The sequence below is a fragment of the Pongo pygmaeus genome, chromosome 3, assembly GCF_028885625.2.
Source record: "Pongo pygmaeus isolate AG05252 chromosome 3, NHGRI_mPonPyg2-v2.0_pri, whole genome shotgun sequence".
NCBI classification, from domain to species: domain Eukaryota; kingdom Metazoa; phylum Chordata; class Mammalia; order Primates; family Hominidae; genus Pongo; species Pongo pygmaeus.
In genome coordinates this window covers 166,476,225-166,492,796 of record NC_072376.2, presented here as the reverse complement: position 1 = coordinate 166,492,796, position 16,572 = coordinate 166,476,225, and the positions used below count along the sequence as shown (strand labels likewise).

The following is a 16,572-nucleotide window of genomic DNA, read 5'->3' as shown; positions in this document are numbered from 1 at the left end:
GATCCCTTGAGCCCAGGAGTTCAAAGCTGCAGGGAGCAATGACTGCACCACTGCACTCCAGCCTGGGCAACACATAAAAGGGGCCATTTTGCTTCTATAACAGGAGAAAGGCATGAGGATAAGAAATAAAAGCAAGAGCCATCTGCAGTGTCTAAGCTCTTGTTGATACAGATCCTGTTCCACACACTCTTAGTCCTTATTTTAAAGACCTTCTGCAAAGAGCTGAGCTTTCTCAGCAGCAGGACCTGTAGACAAGGATTTCCACATGCCTTCTTTTGAAAAAACATTGATCTTTGCCTAAGATTTTACCTGGCTTTTTATCTCTGAAAAGAAAAAAAATCTTTTTAAAAACTTTGGCCACATTTTTTTCTACAGACATAAAAAGAAACAGTTTGAGCCGGGCATGGTGGCTCATGCCTGTAATCGCAGCACTTTGGGAAGCCAAGGTGGGCAGATCACAAGGTCAGGAGATCGAGACCATCTTGGCTAATATGGTGAAACCCCATCTCTACTAAAAATACAAAAAATTAGCTGGGTGTGGTGGTGGGCGCCTGTAGTCCCAGCTACTCAGAAGGCTGAGGCAGGAGAATGGCGTAAACCTGGGAGGCGGAGCTTTCAGTGAGTCAAGATCGTACCACTGCACTCCAACCTGGGTGACAGAGCGAGACTCCATCTCAAAAAAAAAAAAAAAAAGAAACGGTTTGAAAAAGTGGCTGATACAAGAGAAATTTCACTGGAAATGAGAAGATGCTGGGTCAGGTCCTAGTGTGACATGAACGCCAGTGTGACACAGGGATTCAGTTTCTTCTTCGGCAAAATGAGCAAGCTGCATTGGATGACTCCAAGATCCTTCAAAAGCATGTAGATGCCCAGATTTCTTATTCCTAGGAAAATTAAATCTGTCTGCTGATATCAGACACACTTTAAAAAATGAGTCCAGTAACTTAGACATGGAAATGAGTTGGCTGTAACCAACTGTTCCAGCTGTTCACAAATGTTATCCAACCAAAACACGTCATTTCAAAGACAAAGCTTCATCTCCCCAGAGAGGAAGGGCCAGAGACTGCTGACCCCACCTCAAAGCTCTTGGCAATTTAATAAGGCTCAGCTGCATGGAGGCAGGTGGTCAGCTCCAGGAAGACGCTCCCCTCAGGCTTACCATCCAGGAGACTGGACTGCCTCATACGCCCATGATCAAAACCCAGAGATCAGGAGAGTCCAAAAACAGAAGAGGGAAAACCCACTGGAGAAACTCAGCAAAGCCTTTGGAGAATGGGGCTATCTGAGTGGGCCTCAATGAGCAGCTACCATGGAGGGACACTGAACAGAGGCTGCTTCCAGTAAGGCCAATGGCAGGAGTGAAGATAGCGTGGACCGCCTTGGAGAACTGAGCACAGAAAGTGCACTCGCAAGCTGGCCTGCTGGCTCCAGGGGTGGAGTGAGGAGAGTGAGGCAGGGAAGCCAGTGTGAGGCGTAAGGGAAGAGGGCCAGCCCAAGGCAGAGGGCAGCCTGGCCCCCATAGCAGCTACCTAGGAAGGCTTGGCTGGCCCATGAGGAGGGAAGCGAGGGAAACTCAGCAGACGCTTCCCCAGATGACGTGCTGTAGATGTGTGCTGGCCTTATTCCTAAGGGTTTACTCAGCTCCTGGAGAACATCACAGTGTTTCAGAAGAGGGCCTGTCCTTTCGAACAAGTGAAAAATAGCTTCACCTCCTAACAGGGATCTGAGACACAACAGTGAGCACCCACAGCGAGGCCTGAACTGTCTGAGTTTCCATATTCCTCAGTGAACTGGGTTTCATCCATCTCTTGATGCCCTCACATCTAGCTAGCTGTCTTTGAGGTGTAAACTCTTCCAACACCTGAAAGGACAGCGGGTGTTTCAAAAACAAAAACCTCATGGCCACAGCAACAATGGCTTTAGCCGCTGGATGTCGGCAAAAGGTTGCATGGACAAGAGGAAAGGTTTCCCATCCATTTCACAAACCACCTCTGCCTCAAGAAAGGTAACTAAGTAGACCACGGTAACCAGAATAATGTTATTGTGTCAAGACTCTGAAGTGCTCAAGGAATGACACGTTATGCTAACGAGACACTTATGCTAACGAGAACAGCTAATGGGCTGTTCTCATTATTCACAGGAATGAGAGATCCCACAGCTGGAAATGCTGGAAGAGACCTGGAGACTCCATAATGGCAAAGATCCCTGCATTAATCTCCTTGATCCCTTTCTTCTAAACAGTGTGTCTGATGGGATACTTAGCCAACCACCATCTTCCTCTGAGCAGGAGACAGGTATTTCTAAGACTCAGCTGCTACCTCCTGGGACCTTAGAGGAATTCAGTACTTTTCCATTATGCAACTGGACTTCAAATTGATCCCTGCACAGATATAAAATGTCCCAGCCTGGGGGGTGTCTATACCAATGCATGCCAACAATCTGATTGGTTACTCCAGGCGGTGACCTTCCCCAGGTTCTCACGCCTGGAAACGCCTATGAACTGAGGCAAGGCACTGAGCTTTAGGGCCTTCCTTGAAAAACAAATGGCCTAAGCTGCACAATTTATTAAATGGGTTACATAACTACATAGTTATAAAATTCTACATCATGATCTTAGTACAAGTCGTTTTTTCTGTTTTTATTTTTAATTTAAAAAATACTTCTCCCCAGAAGTTTACTGATAGGAAAAAAACATAAAAGACACAGGCACTGCTACTTAAGTTGGAACTGCCATTCTTACCAGTTAATTGACTAATTGCAAAGAACCATTTAACAATGGAGGCAGAAACCAGTATTTTTCTCCATTAAAATCCCACCAATAAGAAAAAGTTTTTTGGTAGGACATGATTTTCCTAGTTTTCACTGTAGAAAGCTTCAGGCTTCAAGGTCAAAGCAATTATTAAACCAAAAGAGAGGAATCAAAAAGTCCTTGGAGCAATACCAAGAGTGGTCTGTTGGAGGCGCTCTTGCTAATAACAGGACCTGGGGATGTACAGCAGCCCAGCATGCTGATGGCCGGCTTTCCTAAGACAGTGACAAAAGTCATCCACACTAATCTGTCCCTCACATTGCTGATGACCTATGCATCCACACTATCCAAGGAGGAGACGTTGCATCTGTCAGACTAACCCCACAGTTGCTCTTTCTGGATGCATCCCAGGCTCACAGCCCCCTGTCCTGCCCTCTCCAGGATTTCCATCTCCCTCCCAGCTCTGTCTCCTCCACTTACTTACATGAAAAGAATCATGCCCTGCTCACTTAAGATCCTTCTCCACCTTCCCTAGCCGCTTCAAGCCCTCCTCTTCCCTTCGAAGCCAAACCATACGTGATGTAACAATGACAGCAAGTAAATTTACTGAGTACTTGTAGTATACCAGACACTGTGCCAAGCACTTTATTATATATAATCCTAAGAACCCTATGTGGGTGCCAATCACCATCCATCCCATTTTCGCACACAAAGATGCTTTGGGGATTTAAACAACTTGCCGAAGCGCACTCGGCTGTGGGGTGGCTGAACGGGAATGTGATCGTGTATTCACAGCCCCTTCACTACACTGCCTCCACCTGACTGCTCTCTGGCCCCGGCCCTCTCTGCAACAACGCGGCCCTTGCTGAGGTCATAAATGATCACAGCCTGCGAAATCAAGTACTGAGCTGACTTGGCCTCTCCACTGGCTACCCTCTCTTGAATGTCTCTCCCTCGGTTTTCAGGAAACCTCCCCACTACCTCTTACCTCTGTGGTTGCTCCTTCTCCCTTTCAAACTCCTCTTCCTCTGCCTATCTCTTCCATGCTGTCATTTCCAAAGCTCTTCCTCTACTCTTTTCTCATTCTAGCCTACTGTACCCATCCAGTGGGTTTGCCTATCACCCACAGATTAATGCTTCCTTCACTGACATTTGTGATTTCTGTAGCTGTTCAGCATCTTCCTTTACTGCACTGGTACATTTTCCATGGTCATCCCTCCTGGATTCGGAAAGGGCCAGATACTAGTTTTACTTAGCCCCACTAACAGCTGGGGTGCTAGCCCATTACCCAGACTTCTCCAGATTTACCCGCCTGAGGCAGAGCCTCCTCAAGCTGATGCCACAAGGAAGCAAAGAAGTTGAATAATTTGTCCTGGGGGACCACAGCAGTACTGCAGCAGGGTAAGTGATGGGGTGGGGTTCTCAGCAGTCTATTTCCATGGAATACTTTTGGCTGTGACTCTAGCTGCTAATTCCTCTTTTTGCCGGCTTGTTTTCTGGGCCTGGTTCTTTGGTCTTACTAGAGATTCTGTCAGCTGCCCAACATCTTTTCAATAAATTCCTTTTCAGCTCAAATCAGCCAGAGTTTGGTTTCTGTGGTTTGACTGATTCATTTCCCAAGCCTGTGTATCTGTGGCCTAGACTTTGCTGAGCTCCTGATTCGTGTTTCCATCTGTACCAGGCCTCATCCCGTGGATGGCCCACAGGCACCTCCCAAAGGAATAAAAGATGCAGTTCACCATCTTGCTTGCAACGCCCCTCAGCTGGCTGTACTATATTCCCACGCTGGTGAGTGCCTTGGCCTACCTGCCCAGCTGAAAGCTTTGTTGATACCTTGACTCCTGTGTCTTCCTTAACTCCATGTGCAACCAAAGAAATCTGTCCCTCACCCCCACATTCTATGAGGACCAAAAGGCATTTTCTCTCCAATTCAAAGAATTTTAAAATACATTATTATATTTACATATTTACTCTTACCACATTCCACATACTATAAAGATCTACTTTAGCCAAGTAGTTAAAGGACTTTGCAAAACCCTATTAAAGAACAGGCCAGCAATTAAGCTCACATTTCCCCAACTCCCATTGCAACTTTCTCCTTACTTTCATGGCGTCTCCTCTGTGGTTTAAAGATTTGACATCTTTCCTAGACGCTAGGGTAGGTCACTCTACTGTATGTTAAAATAATGAAATGTGATTATAAAATCTGCAAAATACAAAATCCATTTGGCATTACCTTTCAGCTCTAGGACAAGTCAGCATGAACATTCAGTATCAGATACCTCCAGCATTAACAGAGTTTGCCAGACACTATACATAAAAAAAAGAAGCCAAAGCAGAAATTCACACAAACCCTAAGCAGATAAGGGAGTCTAGGGATGAAGGACTTTTTCCTCTTTGATCATGGGTGGACAATGCAAGTTCATGCATTACTGTGCATGTTATTTTTAGAAAACCAACTATGAGTTCTAAAAGTGTCCATAAAAATTTAAGTATTAGTTCCCTAATGGTGCACTAGCCATGTTTTAAAGCTCATGTATAACACTTTAAGCAACTTGGTAGCTGAACTTATTCATACTGTAAAGGCAGACATGCCAAATCCCACCGACATTCATTTCTTCTATCTACCCAAGGCAGTTAGATTCAGAAATCCAAAGGCAAATAAAAACAGGCTGCCTAACTTTCAGAGGCTCACAGTATTATGTATGTATCACATATCTCCTACAATACATAACACATATGATACAAGGGAGAGCACAGTCACAGTACTTTAAGTGTCCACAAGAGGAAGAGATCACCCGGCGTGGAGTAGGTTAGGAAATGCCTTTTGGAAAAGGCGGCATTTGAGTAGGATCTAGAAGCCTGAACATGCTGTCTTCAGGTAAGGTTAGAGGAAGAGTTTTAACGAAGTGAAAAACACAAGTTAAGGCATACAGATCACAGAAAGGCTGATAAGATAAAAAGTGAAGTACAAAAGATAATTAATTTCTAGAGTTTCTCAGTAGGACCGAAGAACAATCCTATATAACTTTATGACCCAGAATAATATTTTACTAAAATATACTGAACTGACACATGTTTTTTGTTTGTTTTGGGGGTTGTTTTTTTTGTTTGTTTTTTTGGTTTTATTTTTGAGACAAAGTTTCGCTCTTGTTGCCCAGGCTGGAGGGCAGTGGCGCGATCTCGGCTCACTGCAACCTCCGCCTCCCGGATTCAAGCAATTCTCCTGCCTCAGCCTTCCTGAGTAGCTGGGATTACAGGCGCCTGCCACCATGCCCAGCTAATTTTGTATTTTTAGTAGAGACAGGGTTTCTCCATGTTGGTCAGGCTGGTCTGGAACTCCCAACCTCAGGTGATCCGCCTGCCTCGGCCTTCCAAAGTGCTGAAATTACAGGCATGAGCCACCACGCCCGGCCCTGACAGGTGTTTTTTTAAAGTCCCAATATGAGCAAATATCTCAAAATGATCTTCAGACAAATACAAAGAATGTTAACAAGATTGCCAGAAAAATCTAATGAAAAATTTCTAACTGTTCTTTGAAGGACCAGCCTCATGAGTAAAGGAGCTAGCATGAGCGAGGGAGCCCCCTGCTTCACAGCAGCTGTTATAGTCGAGCACAATACTAACATGTATATCAGTGTTTCACTCCACCAGGGCCCAGTCCCATCTCTCAGAATACCTAGACAATATGTCATTATTCAAAAAGTTAAGTCTTCTCTCCTCAAAAAAAAAAAAAAAAAATCTAGCCTCTGAACATAATGTTTTTAAAATGGAATGCAGCAGAAACTCTTTTAATTGAAGTTTCATGCTGTCCATTCAGCAGACTAGCACAGACCACACACTTGCCCATAAAGTATAATTTACTATCACCAAGCTCACTTACATAATATAACCCCACTGTCAGAGAAGGGCTTTAAAAATGATTTTTCTTATGTGAAACCCAACAAACACTGGCACTAGAGAAACCAGTCTAGAGTGTGCCCAGAAAAACAAGGACTCCTTAACACAAGTCAGAGGGCTGCTGGGTGTTTGTTTTGTTGGGTTTTTTTCTGCCTCCCCACCTTTCGGGGGAGGTATGTGACTTAAACATATGTTGTATGAAAAGCAATTTTTCCTTGAGAAATAATGGTAAAGATCTCATTGTTTCTTTCCCAAGGTTCTGTGATAGACGTTGCTCTTTGGCCCCTAATATCCCCCCTTCTCATCTTCTTTCACATAATGGAATTTTTAAGTGGGCATATTTCCAAGGCTCCTTTGCATCTGGGTACGGCCACAGGACTAAGTTCCAGCAAATGGGGTGGAAGCCGAAGTATCGCGCTGGCAGTTTCCAAACTGCTGCCAGGAAAACAAACGTCTCCACCTTGTCCCACGAGTAGGAGATCCCAGTACCCTGGGGAAGGCAACGTGGGGTCCCTAAAGACTTCCTGGAGCCAGCGGCTGCATATCTGCAGACTCTCAGGAGAGAGAAAACGCTCTCTTGTTTAAGATGTAAGCTTTAATTCTAACTAGAACAGCTTCCCATTCTTTTCCAACACCAGAAATTGCCAGTGGCAGCTGCTCAGCGGAACTAATACTACATGGCCTCATCGCTCCAGCCCCTGCTTGCCCTGAGGGAGGCGGGTTTTTCAGCAGTTTCAGCCTTTCAGGGCGGCCAGAACCAGAGCATCCCAATAAACCAGAAAGCTAAGTAGCTGAAGCAATAAAAGTCACTCAAACATAACCCAAATCTGATGGTAAAACAAAGAAAATCCTAAGTATGGAAAGGATGGTTCCTGCTGTCTTTCACTGGGAAAAGCCATTGGTTCTGGTGGGTGCCTAGTGTGGCTTTGGCCCTGCACTGATGTAAACTGGGAAGTGCCTGCATGTGACTGGTTCAGAGCCTATCCTTCTGCTTCATAACTAGACCTGCAGGGATGTGCAAGGACCTCCATGAGATGCTTCAGGGAACCAAAGGTGGGAGGGTATTCCAGACTGATGTGGCCACACCAGAAAGAAAAGAGGTGCTAGAAGGAGCACACAGGTGACATCCCCACCTGGAAGGAACAAAGTCCTGGAAGGAGCATAGTCAATAAGAACCACTGCCATTTACATTTCAGGGAAGGCAAGGGGTAAGAATTATCCTACTCTTTGAAGACTGCTTAAAGCATCCTCAAGTACTGATACACATTACCTCCTTCCTGTGGGGTGGCTGGCAGGAACCTTACAAGGGAAAATACTTGTGTTCCTGCTCTACTTAAAGTTGTTCACTGTTGTGTGCAACTGCAGAGTTCTTGCAAAATCAGAAGAGAAAAAATCAGGGAAAGTTGCATCTTGCTTCCCAGTTAGTCTAGGGAGAAAGGAGTCCATCAGATATAACACAGCAGTAGCAGAAAGAATGTGGCTAAATTCCCACAGGTTTGTCAGAGGCTTTTGAACCACAGCAACTCCATCTTAAATAGGAGCTGGGTAAAACGAGGCTGAAACCTACTGGGCTGCATTCCCAGACAGTTAAGGCATTCTAAGTCTTGGATGAGATAAGAGGTCGGCACAAGATACAGGTCATAAAGGCCTTGCTGATGAAACAGGTTGCAGTAAAGAAGCCGGCCCAAACCCACCAAAACCAAGATGGCCACAAGAGCAACCTCTGGTTGTCCTCACTGCTACACTCCACCAGCGCCATGACAGTTTACAAATACCATGGCAACATCAGTATGTTACCCTATACGGTCAAAAAAGGGAAGGCATAAATAATCCACCCCTTATTTAGCATATCATCAAGAAATAACCATGAAAATGGGCAACCATCAGCCCTCAGGGCTGTTCTGACTATGGAGTAGCCATTCTTTATTCGTTTACTTTCTTAATAAACCTGCTTTTGCTTTGCACTGTGGACTTGCCTTGAATTCTTTCTTGTGTGAGATTCAAGAACCCTCTCTTGGGGTCTAGGTCAGATCCTCTTTCCTGTAACAAGTTCACTGGGTCCCAATCAGGAACAATCTACAAAGGTGGAGTTAACCATAAAGATAAGTACAAGAGATCATCTAACGCTCTTGTGATCAGAAGTTCAGTTTCCACTATTAAAAAATTAAGGTAAGACCCTGTGATGGTTAATACTGAGTATCAACTTGATTGAAGGATGCAAAGTATTGATCCTGGGTGTGTCGGTGAGGGCGTTGCCAAAGGAGATTAACATTTGAGTCAGTGGGCTGGGAAAGGCAGACCCACCCTTAATCTGGGTGGGCACCACCTAATCAGCTGCCAGCGCAGCCACGATATAAAGCAGGCATAAAAGCATGAAAAGACTAGACTGGCTTAGCCTCCCAGCCAACATCTTTTTCCCATGCTTTCTCCCATGCTGGATGCTTCCTGCCCTGGAACATCAGACTCCCAAGTTCTTCAGCTTTGGGACTCGGACTGGCTTCCTTGCTCCTCAGCTTGCCCACAACCTATTGGACCTTGTGATTGGGTGAGTTTAATACTTTGTAATAAACTCCCCTTTATATACATACATAGGAGGGAGGGAGGGAGGGAGGGAGGGAGGGAGATAGATAGATAGATAGATAGATAGATAGATAGATAGATAGACAGGCAGACAGACAGACAGACAGATAGCTAGATCGATCGATCGATCCTGTTAGTTCTGTCCCTCTAGAGAATGTGACTGACATAGACCCCCTAAATCCATTGTGAGGATTAAATGAAATGTGTTTGTAAAGAGTTTTGCCAAGCACCCAGCAAAGTGTTTCAGGATTTCTTTTATTAGAGGTTGTGGGGAGGTGGGCAGAATGCCTCCAACAGAACTCCAGTGCCCTGACAGCTACAGGATGCACTGCAGGCACTGCAGCAACTGAAGCAGGAGCCTCCCTTTCAATTCAGCTCAGGGAATTTAATTGTTCTTAATTATACAGATGCCACTCATATGCAAATCATACACGAAGAGTTTTCCTTTTAAATTGTAATTTTTCTTTCAAATCCTTGAGGCACTGAAGTGTTATTGCTGAAGATGTCTGCAAAAGAAAGAATGGCCCTGCGTGGTCCCTCAAGCCCAGGAGTCCCTCTCCACAGGCCCTCACTCCCTCTGCCCCATCAGCAGCTTGTTAACCCCCCCAGTGGCCAGGTCTGCCCCAGTCTTGCTCCTGGATTTTCAGCCCAGATCCTAACAACTTCCCCTGTCTTTCCAGCATTCTCCATCCCTAGACAAAGCACTGTATGAATCCTATGCAGATGTGCAGGAAGGCAGGGAAAAGCAAAGATCAGCTGGTAGCAACGTGGTTTTGTCTATTCAATCCTTCTATCAATAAACACCCATTCCAAAAGAAGCAGAGTGCTCCAACAAAAATTGTGTTTTGAAGATTGTAAACAGCAACATGAAAAAAGTGCTGCCGTTGCCGTGACAAGTAAACAAAAGGAAACAAAGCTGTTGTGTGCAACAAGATTACAACTAAAAAAATATACAAAGGAAAATGAGAAGGCAAATACCAAAATATTAACAGCAATGTTAGGATGAGTAGAATATCAGACACTTTCCTTTTGCCTGACTCTCCAAAATGGTTCCCAACCTGTGAGAATATTAAAGATGTTCAGAACGATGTGCTTTTTGAAAACTCAAGAGCAATAGGAAGGTACACTCTTCCTAAATACAGCTTATAATTGTTTCTTTTTTTGATTCAAACAGCATATTTCCACATTAATAAATTATTTAAAAGCTAACAAAAGTTTCACCTCCAAAACACTTGGTTTTGTTATGTTGCTTCACTTCCCCTAACTCGCTGGCCACCTCTCAGTCTCCTCTACGACCCTTCTGAATGCAGAGACACCCCAGGCTCCAGACCCTGGTCCTCTTTTCTAAGCAATCTAAAATGACTCAATGCTTATCTGATCCAACGTGAAGGCTGTAAACACCACCCCAAATTTACATCTCTAACCCAGCACCCTTCCCAACTGCCCATCCACATGTGCTCTGGAATGTGGAAGAGACATCCCAAACTCAACAGGTGTGAAACTGAGCTCCTGATCTTACCCCCAAACCCAATTGCCCACAGCCATCTCTGCTCAGTTGTTCAAGCCAATAACCTTGGAGTCATCCCTAACTGTTCTCTTTCTCACACCCCTCATCCCACCCATCAGAAATCCCATGAGCTCCGCTTTCACCAGGCCCACTGCCACACCTGATCCAAGCACCATCATGTCTCTCCATCTCTTGCTTCCTGGCTGTAAGGGCCTCACTGGTTTCCCTGACGCCCAGGATCAGCACTGCCAGCATGGCCTCTTTAAACCTAATTCAAATGGCATCACTGCTCTGCTCAAAATCCCCACAAGAACTCTGCATTTCCAAGGCCTCACACTGTGCTCTCCCCGTGACGTCACCAACTCCACACCCCTCTCCAGGTCTGTACCCATGGTGCTCTCACCACAAGGGTCTTCTGGCTAAACTGGGAATACCCCAAGTATATGGTCCTCCTACCTTAAAGTCCTTTGCAGTGGCTGTTCTCTCTATCTGGAACATTCTTCACCCAGACAGCCTCATGGCAAACTCCCCCATCTCCATCAAATCCTCCAACTCCTGGCCAGGCGCCGTGGCTCACGCCTGTAATCCTAGCACATTGGGAGGCCGAGGCGGGTGTATCATGAGGTCAGGAGATAGAGACCATCCTGGCTAACATGGTGGAATCCCATCTCTACTAAAAATACAAAAAATTAGCCGGGCGTGGTAGCACGCGCCTGTAGTCCCAGCTACTAGGGAGGCTGAGGCAGGAGAATCGCTTGAACCCAGGAGGCGAAGGTTACAGTGAGCCGAGATTGCGCCACTGTACTCCAGCCTGGGCGACAGAGCAAGACTGTCTCAAAAAAAATAAAAAATAAAAATAAATCCTCCACCTCCTTCAAATCCTTGTAAAATCTCACCCTCTTAATAAGCTTCAACCTCCTGTTTATAGCTGCAGCCCCCACCACAATCCTCATCCTCTTTTCCCTTGACCGGTTGTTTCAACTTTTTCCATACCACATATCACCTCATAACATCCATAAAATTTAGTTTTGCAGTTTTCTCTTTCTCACATCCTATTAAACTGCAAGGTCCACTAGATTTTGGTCTATTTGGTTTGCTGTTTTGTATTTACAGAACACTCACTCAGTAACATTTGTTGAGTGAAAGAAAACCTTCCCAAACTGGTGTCATTGATTTATAAAATCACAATTCAGGCCTCAGAATATTTCTTTTTAATTACTCAGTATAAAGCTAGCTTCATCCTAGCATGTCAGAAACTGCAGAATCATAAAAAACGTTTCCCAAACTTCAACCAAAACCTTCACCAAATCTAATTTACCAAAACAATAAAAGTATGTATAGAATATTTTTAAAAACCAATGTCAGGTTGGTTATATTTCTTACTCAGCTTAAAAAATATATCGTGTCTATTCATGCCAATCACAAATACAACATTTAGTGATTTACTAAATTACGAATGCTGTAAATGTTAAGAGGCAAGACAACTAAGAAACTTAAAAATGCAAAAAACATAGGATCCTACTAAGGAAAAAAAGGTACTGAACCAGGCAATGAAAAGTTTAGAAAGAGATTAAGCTAGAATTGCGTGATCAGGTGGCTCATGCTCAAACAGGACTGTAAGAGAAGGTCCAAGTTGGTAGCCCTTGGCTTGGGGAGAATCTTTTAGAAAGTAGCACCCACAGCCTGGGCCTGGTTCAAATGCTTTGACTAAGCATCTGAATCAGCAACATTGGTTATTGCAGCATGCCTGAGATGGTTCTTTTAGTTCCACTGCTTGAATGAATAGATCTGTAATCCCAGAATGAAGAAATAAATCAAAACCTAGAGTAATTTATAAGCCAGTGACACAAAATATAGGCAAGCTGAGGTGAGGCTCAGCACCTGATTCGCAGCCTCCCCTCTGCCACTGCTGCTGCAGATGTGCGCCCCACTCCCACACCCAGTCCCCCCTAGCTATAAAATGGGGTGAACGTGGCCAATGTGGAAATGAAAGAATTCAGAAAGAGGCTGGGTGTGGTAGCTTACGCCTGTAATCCCAGCACTTTGGGAGGCCAAGGCAGGCGGATTACCTGAGGTTGGGAGTTCGAGACCAGCCTGACCAACATGGAGAAACCCCATCTCTACGAAAATACAAAATTAGCCGGGTGTGGTGGTGCATGCCTGTAATCCCAGCTACTTGGGAAGCTGAGGCAGGAAAATTGCTTGAACCTGGGAGGCAGAGGTTGTGGTGAGCCAAGATCGCAACACTGCACTCCAGCCTGGGCAACAAGAGCAAAACTCCATCTCAAAAAAAAAAAAAAAAAAAAAGAATTGAGAAAGAGAGAGAATCCCTAAATCCACCTGTGCCTAAAGCTAATACCCCTGGCTTCTTCCAGGTTACCAGGGCCAATGAGTTCCTTTAATGCGTCAGCTAGCTGAGTGAAATCTGTCACTTGAAGCTGAAAAGATTCCAACTAGTAGGTACATGAACCCAGCAACTAAAACATAATTCATGAGGTTGTGTCCAAAAGTCAGGAAAGCAGGTAACCTTTGGAACGTTAAGAAACATTTTATGACTATTTATAAAAACAAATGCTTTCCGAGAAACAGTATAATTTTGCAAAAGGCTGAAGATGATCTGAAATTCCCACTTCAAAAAAAAAGAAAAAGTGTCCATCAAAAAGTGCAAACTACATTTTCTTTATAAAAGAATCAACAGGTTATGTTAGGAAGGATAAAAGTGTTCTAAAATTAGAGTGTGTTGCTGGTTGCAAAACCCCACAAATACACTAAAAAATATTGAGTTGCACTCTTTAAGTGGGCAAATTGTATGCCATGTGAATTGTATCTCAATAAAGCGGTTTTTTAAAAAAAAGCACTAATAGCAAGTAAGCACACACACCAGACTCCTAATTCAATCATTCTGTCAGGATTCCATGTAGGAAAGAGGAGGCCATTTCTGCAGATGCATCTTCTCACACATGTACCCATACAAGCTCTACACAAGCTCATTCCCCTTCTGTGCACACATACGCCTCCTGTACATAATGAAAATGCCATATGCAGATGCATTTGATTAGCACCATCCACATTTCCCATAATTATGCAGTGCTTTGTAAGCTGCAGTTAATTCCTGACTATTATCCAAGTGCAAAATCATTCTGCCTAATTTCAAGCAGCCTGGCAGCTGCAGAGGAAGAACAGCTTTGGCCTTCAGTGGAGATGCATTTGACATATAATCCCTGCTGCTACAAGGACTCCAATCATCTAGAGCTAATCAATTTCAATCAAGCAGGCTCTACTAGACTGGAGAACAATGGTGATTTCCTTCTTTATCTGTTAGCATGCACCTTAAAAGGGCCAGAAGATGAAGAGAAGACTGGGGTTTGGTGGGGAGGGTGGAGAGAGGTGGGGAAATTGAATAAGAGAAGAACAAGTGCTTACACCAGACATGTGATCCTTAAAACACCTGGCTTCCAGAGCTCAGCAAACTCTAACACTACAAAATTATCCTAAATTGGCCAGTTCTCCAAATAACCCCTTGACCTCTCTTCTTAGGAGGCATTTCCGGATTTTAAATAACTTCTATTGTCTTTTTCCTTTAACTATAAACAGAGATAAGAAAATATACTAACAGCACTTTATACAATAAAATAGCGTATTATCCTGTAAAATGCCATGTTTATATAATAAAATACTGTATAATAAGGTACTCACATGAATTTTTAACTCTCATTACAAACAACTCAATTTTTATTCCGGATTCAGTAACATTTTTGAAATATATTCCTTTCCTCCAGTAATAACAAAACAGGGAAATCCTGTAGAGTTCACATTCTGACAGTATTTACAGTATTAATCTCTTTATATCCAAGAAAAGGTATATCCTCTGTAGTGGAATCTTTAAAAATGTGCAGCTCCTAAACACTTCCTCCCTTTTAAAAAGAACTCTCATGGGCACTGGCTCCTAGAGTCAAGAAATAATTTAGTCCAGTAATAGCCAATGTGGCCATCTCTCAGAGATAATATGGATTCAAGGGTTCCAGCACTTCCCCCGAATCAGAACTTCTAGGGATAGAGCCTAGGAATCTGTGTTTGAGGAATAGCTCTCTCAGACAATTCCAGTGTACATGCATCCACTAGGGGAGCAGAAGGAATCTGAGTATATGCATTTGGGAACCACTGATCCATTTATCCATCTATCTGCTGCGCATTCCAGGATACTTGCAGTGACACTTCTGTTTCCAATGCAGCTCATTCCCATTATAAAATTCTTCAGCCTCAGCCAGAGTCAGGCTGCAGGAAATGAGCTAGCTATTTTAAGCAGAAAGGGATTTAATATAGAGAATTACGTGCTTATAAAATCACTGAAGAGTTCAAGGGAGCAGGCTCTATGCTGGGTCTCCAGGAAAGACTCCCAGAATCACATGGAACTGGCCCACGAGGGGTGCTGGTGCCTCTGCCACATCAGGAAAGTGAGGGGCCTCAGGAAGCTGTCTTGGAACTACTGAGTCAGCCACATCCTGTCAGCTGCGATCCTAAGACCTAAGAGCTACCTCTGTCACTGCCACTGGTCCAATGTCAGATATCAACTCAGTCAAACAGTGGGACGAATCACTCACTTTTTGCTACGCTCCAGAGGTCGAACTTGCATGAGTAAAATGTGCTTCTGAAAACACCCAATGAATACCTTTTAAAGGTACTTGCCAGAACCAAGTACAGCAAGCTAGCCTACCCTGAACAGAAGATCCTCAACTTTAATCTACACCTATGCAGCATTCTCTTTTCAAGCAGTCTCTAACAACCCTCAAGTCTCTCTCACCTACAGTACTTCCTTTGGGCGTTCTTCTATTTCCCCTTCCTGTGGGGAAACTGCTCATTCATGTCCCAGAACTGTACCATACCTAATAATATCTTTTGAATTTATTCTTTGATTCAGCTCATAATGCAGCCTGTCTAGATCAGGGTCCTGATTTAGCATCCAATAAACCGGCTCTTTTCCCCAAAATGCCACCATCCACCAAATTAATGACACTTAAACTATCAGTTTAAGTATACTAATGCCACCTCCCCTGGAATATCCTGATAATCACATTATCAAGATCTGCCAAAATTCAACCAGCAATTTTTACACAGTATTTCCCGGACCTGATATCCAACACAGCATCAGGTGTAGTGAATGGATAAAAGTATAAAACACAGACCCTGACTACAAGGAGTTTGTATTCTCCAGGAAGCAGCAGAGACCTAAGAAAAAAGGACAACAGAGACGGCAAGAATTTTAGAGGCTGCAAATGGAATATTTGACACAAATATGAACTATAAACGACTTAGATTTGAAATAACGATGGTCCTTAAAGCATGTGTGAGGTCTCGTGAAATGAACATATGGTAACATCTTGCGTAACAGCCTATTTTAACAGAGACCATTTTTGCAATCGGATCTTACTTAATACACTGTGTGACTTCAAAACATGGGCATATGCCAAATACAGAAAATCTCCCACAGGTTATGTGAAGGGGGTAGGGGAGAAAAAGGGAGGTGTTCGAAGCAAATGAAATCATTCCTCTCACAAGGATTCAGACCAAAGAGTACACCACAGTGAGACATAAAATGTACACGTACCCTTAAATTTTAAAATTTATTTTCCCTCGTGCTCAAACTACTTTTCCTCCTAGATTTAATTTGGTGTTATATTTGTGCTTGCATTAAGATTTTCCCCCCAAGGATTCAGTTTTCTCTTCTCTTTAGTTTTTCAACTCTTTCAATCCACTCCCTTCCAAAGTAACAGTATCTATTTCTAAATAAAGAGTCCACTATAGGTTTAGTTACTTTACATACTCACTTTCAGTAAGT

At 43.7% G+C, this 16,572-nt stretch overlaps 1 protein-coding gene and 1 long non-coding RNA gene across 4 annotated transcripts in view; one reads left to right on the top strand and one right to left on the bottom strand.

Annotated features, from left to right (window-relative positions):
* Positions 1-16,572, bottom strand: part of TMEM131L (transmembrane 131 like) — a 169,548-nt gene that overhangs the window by 90,936 nt on the left and 62,040 nt on the right. The gene's annotated exons all lie outside the window — the stretch shown is intronic.
* LOC129034959 (uncharacterized) lies at positions 3,578-10,316 on the top strand. Its single transcript, XR_008502059.1, has 4 exons — positions 3,578-4,150; positions 4,431-4,537; positions 9,112-9,194; positions 9,910-10,316. It is a non-coding gene; the product is annotated as an uncharacterized LOC129034959 (long non-coding RNA).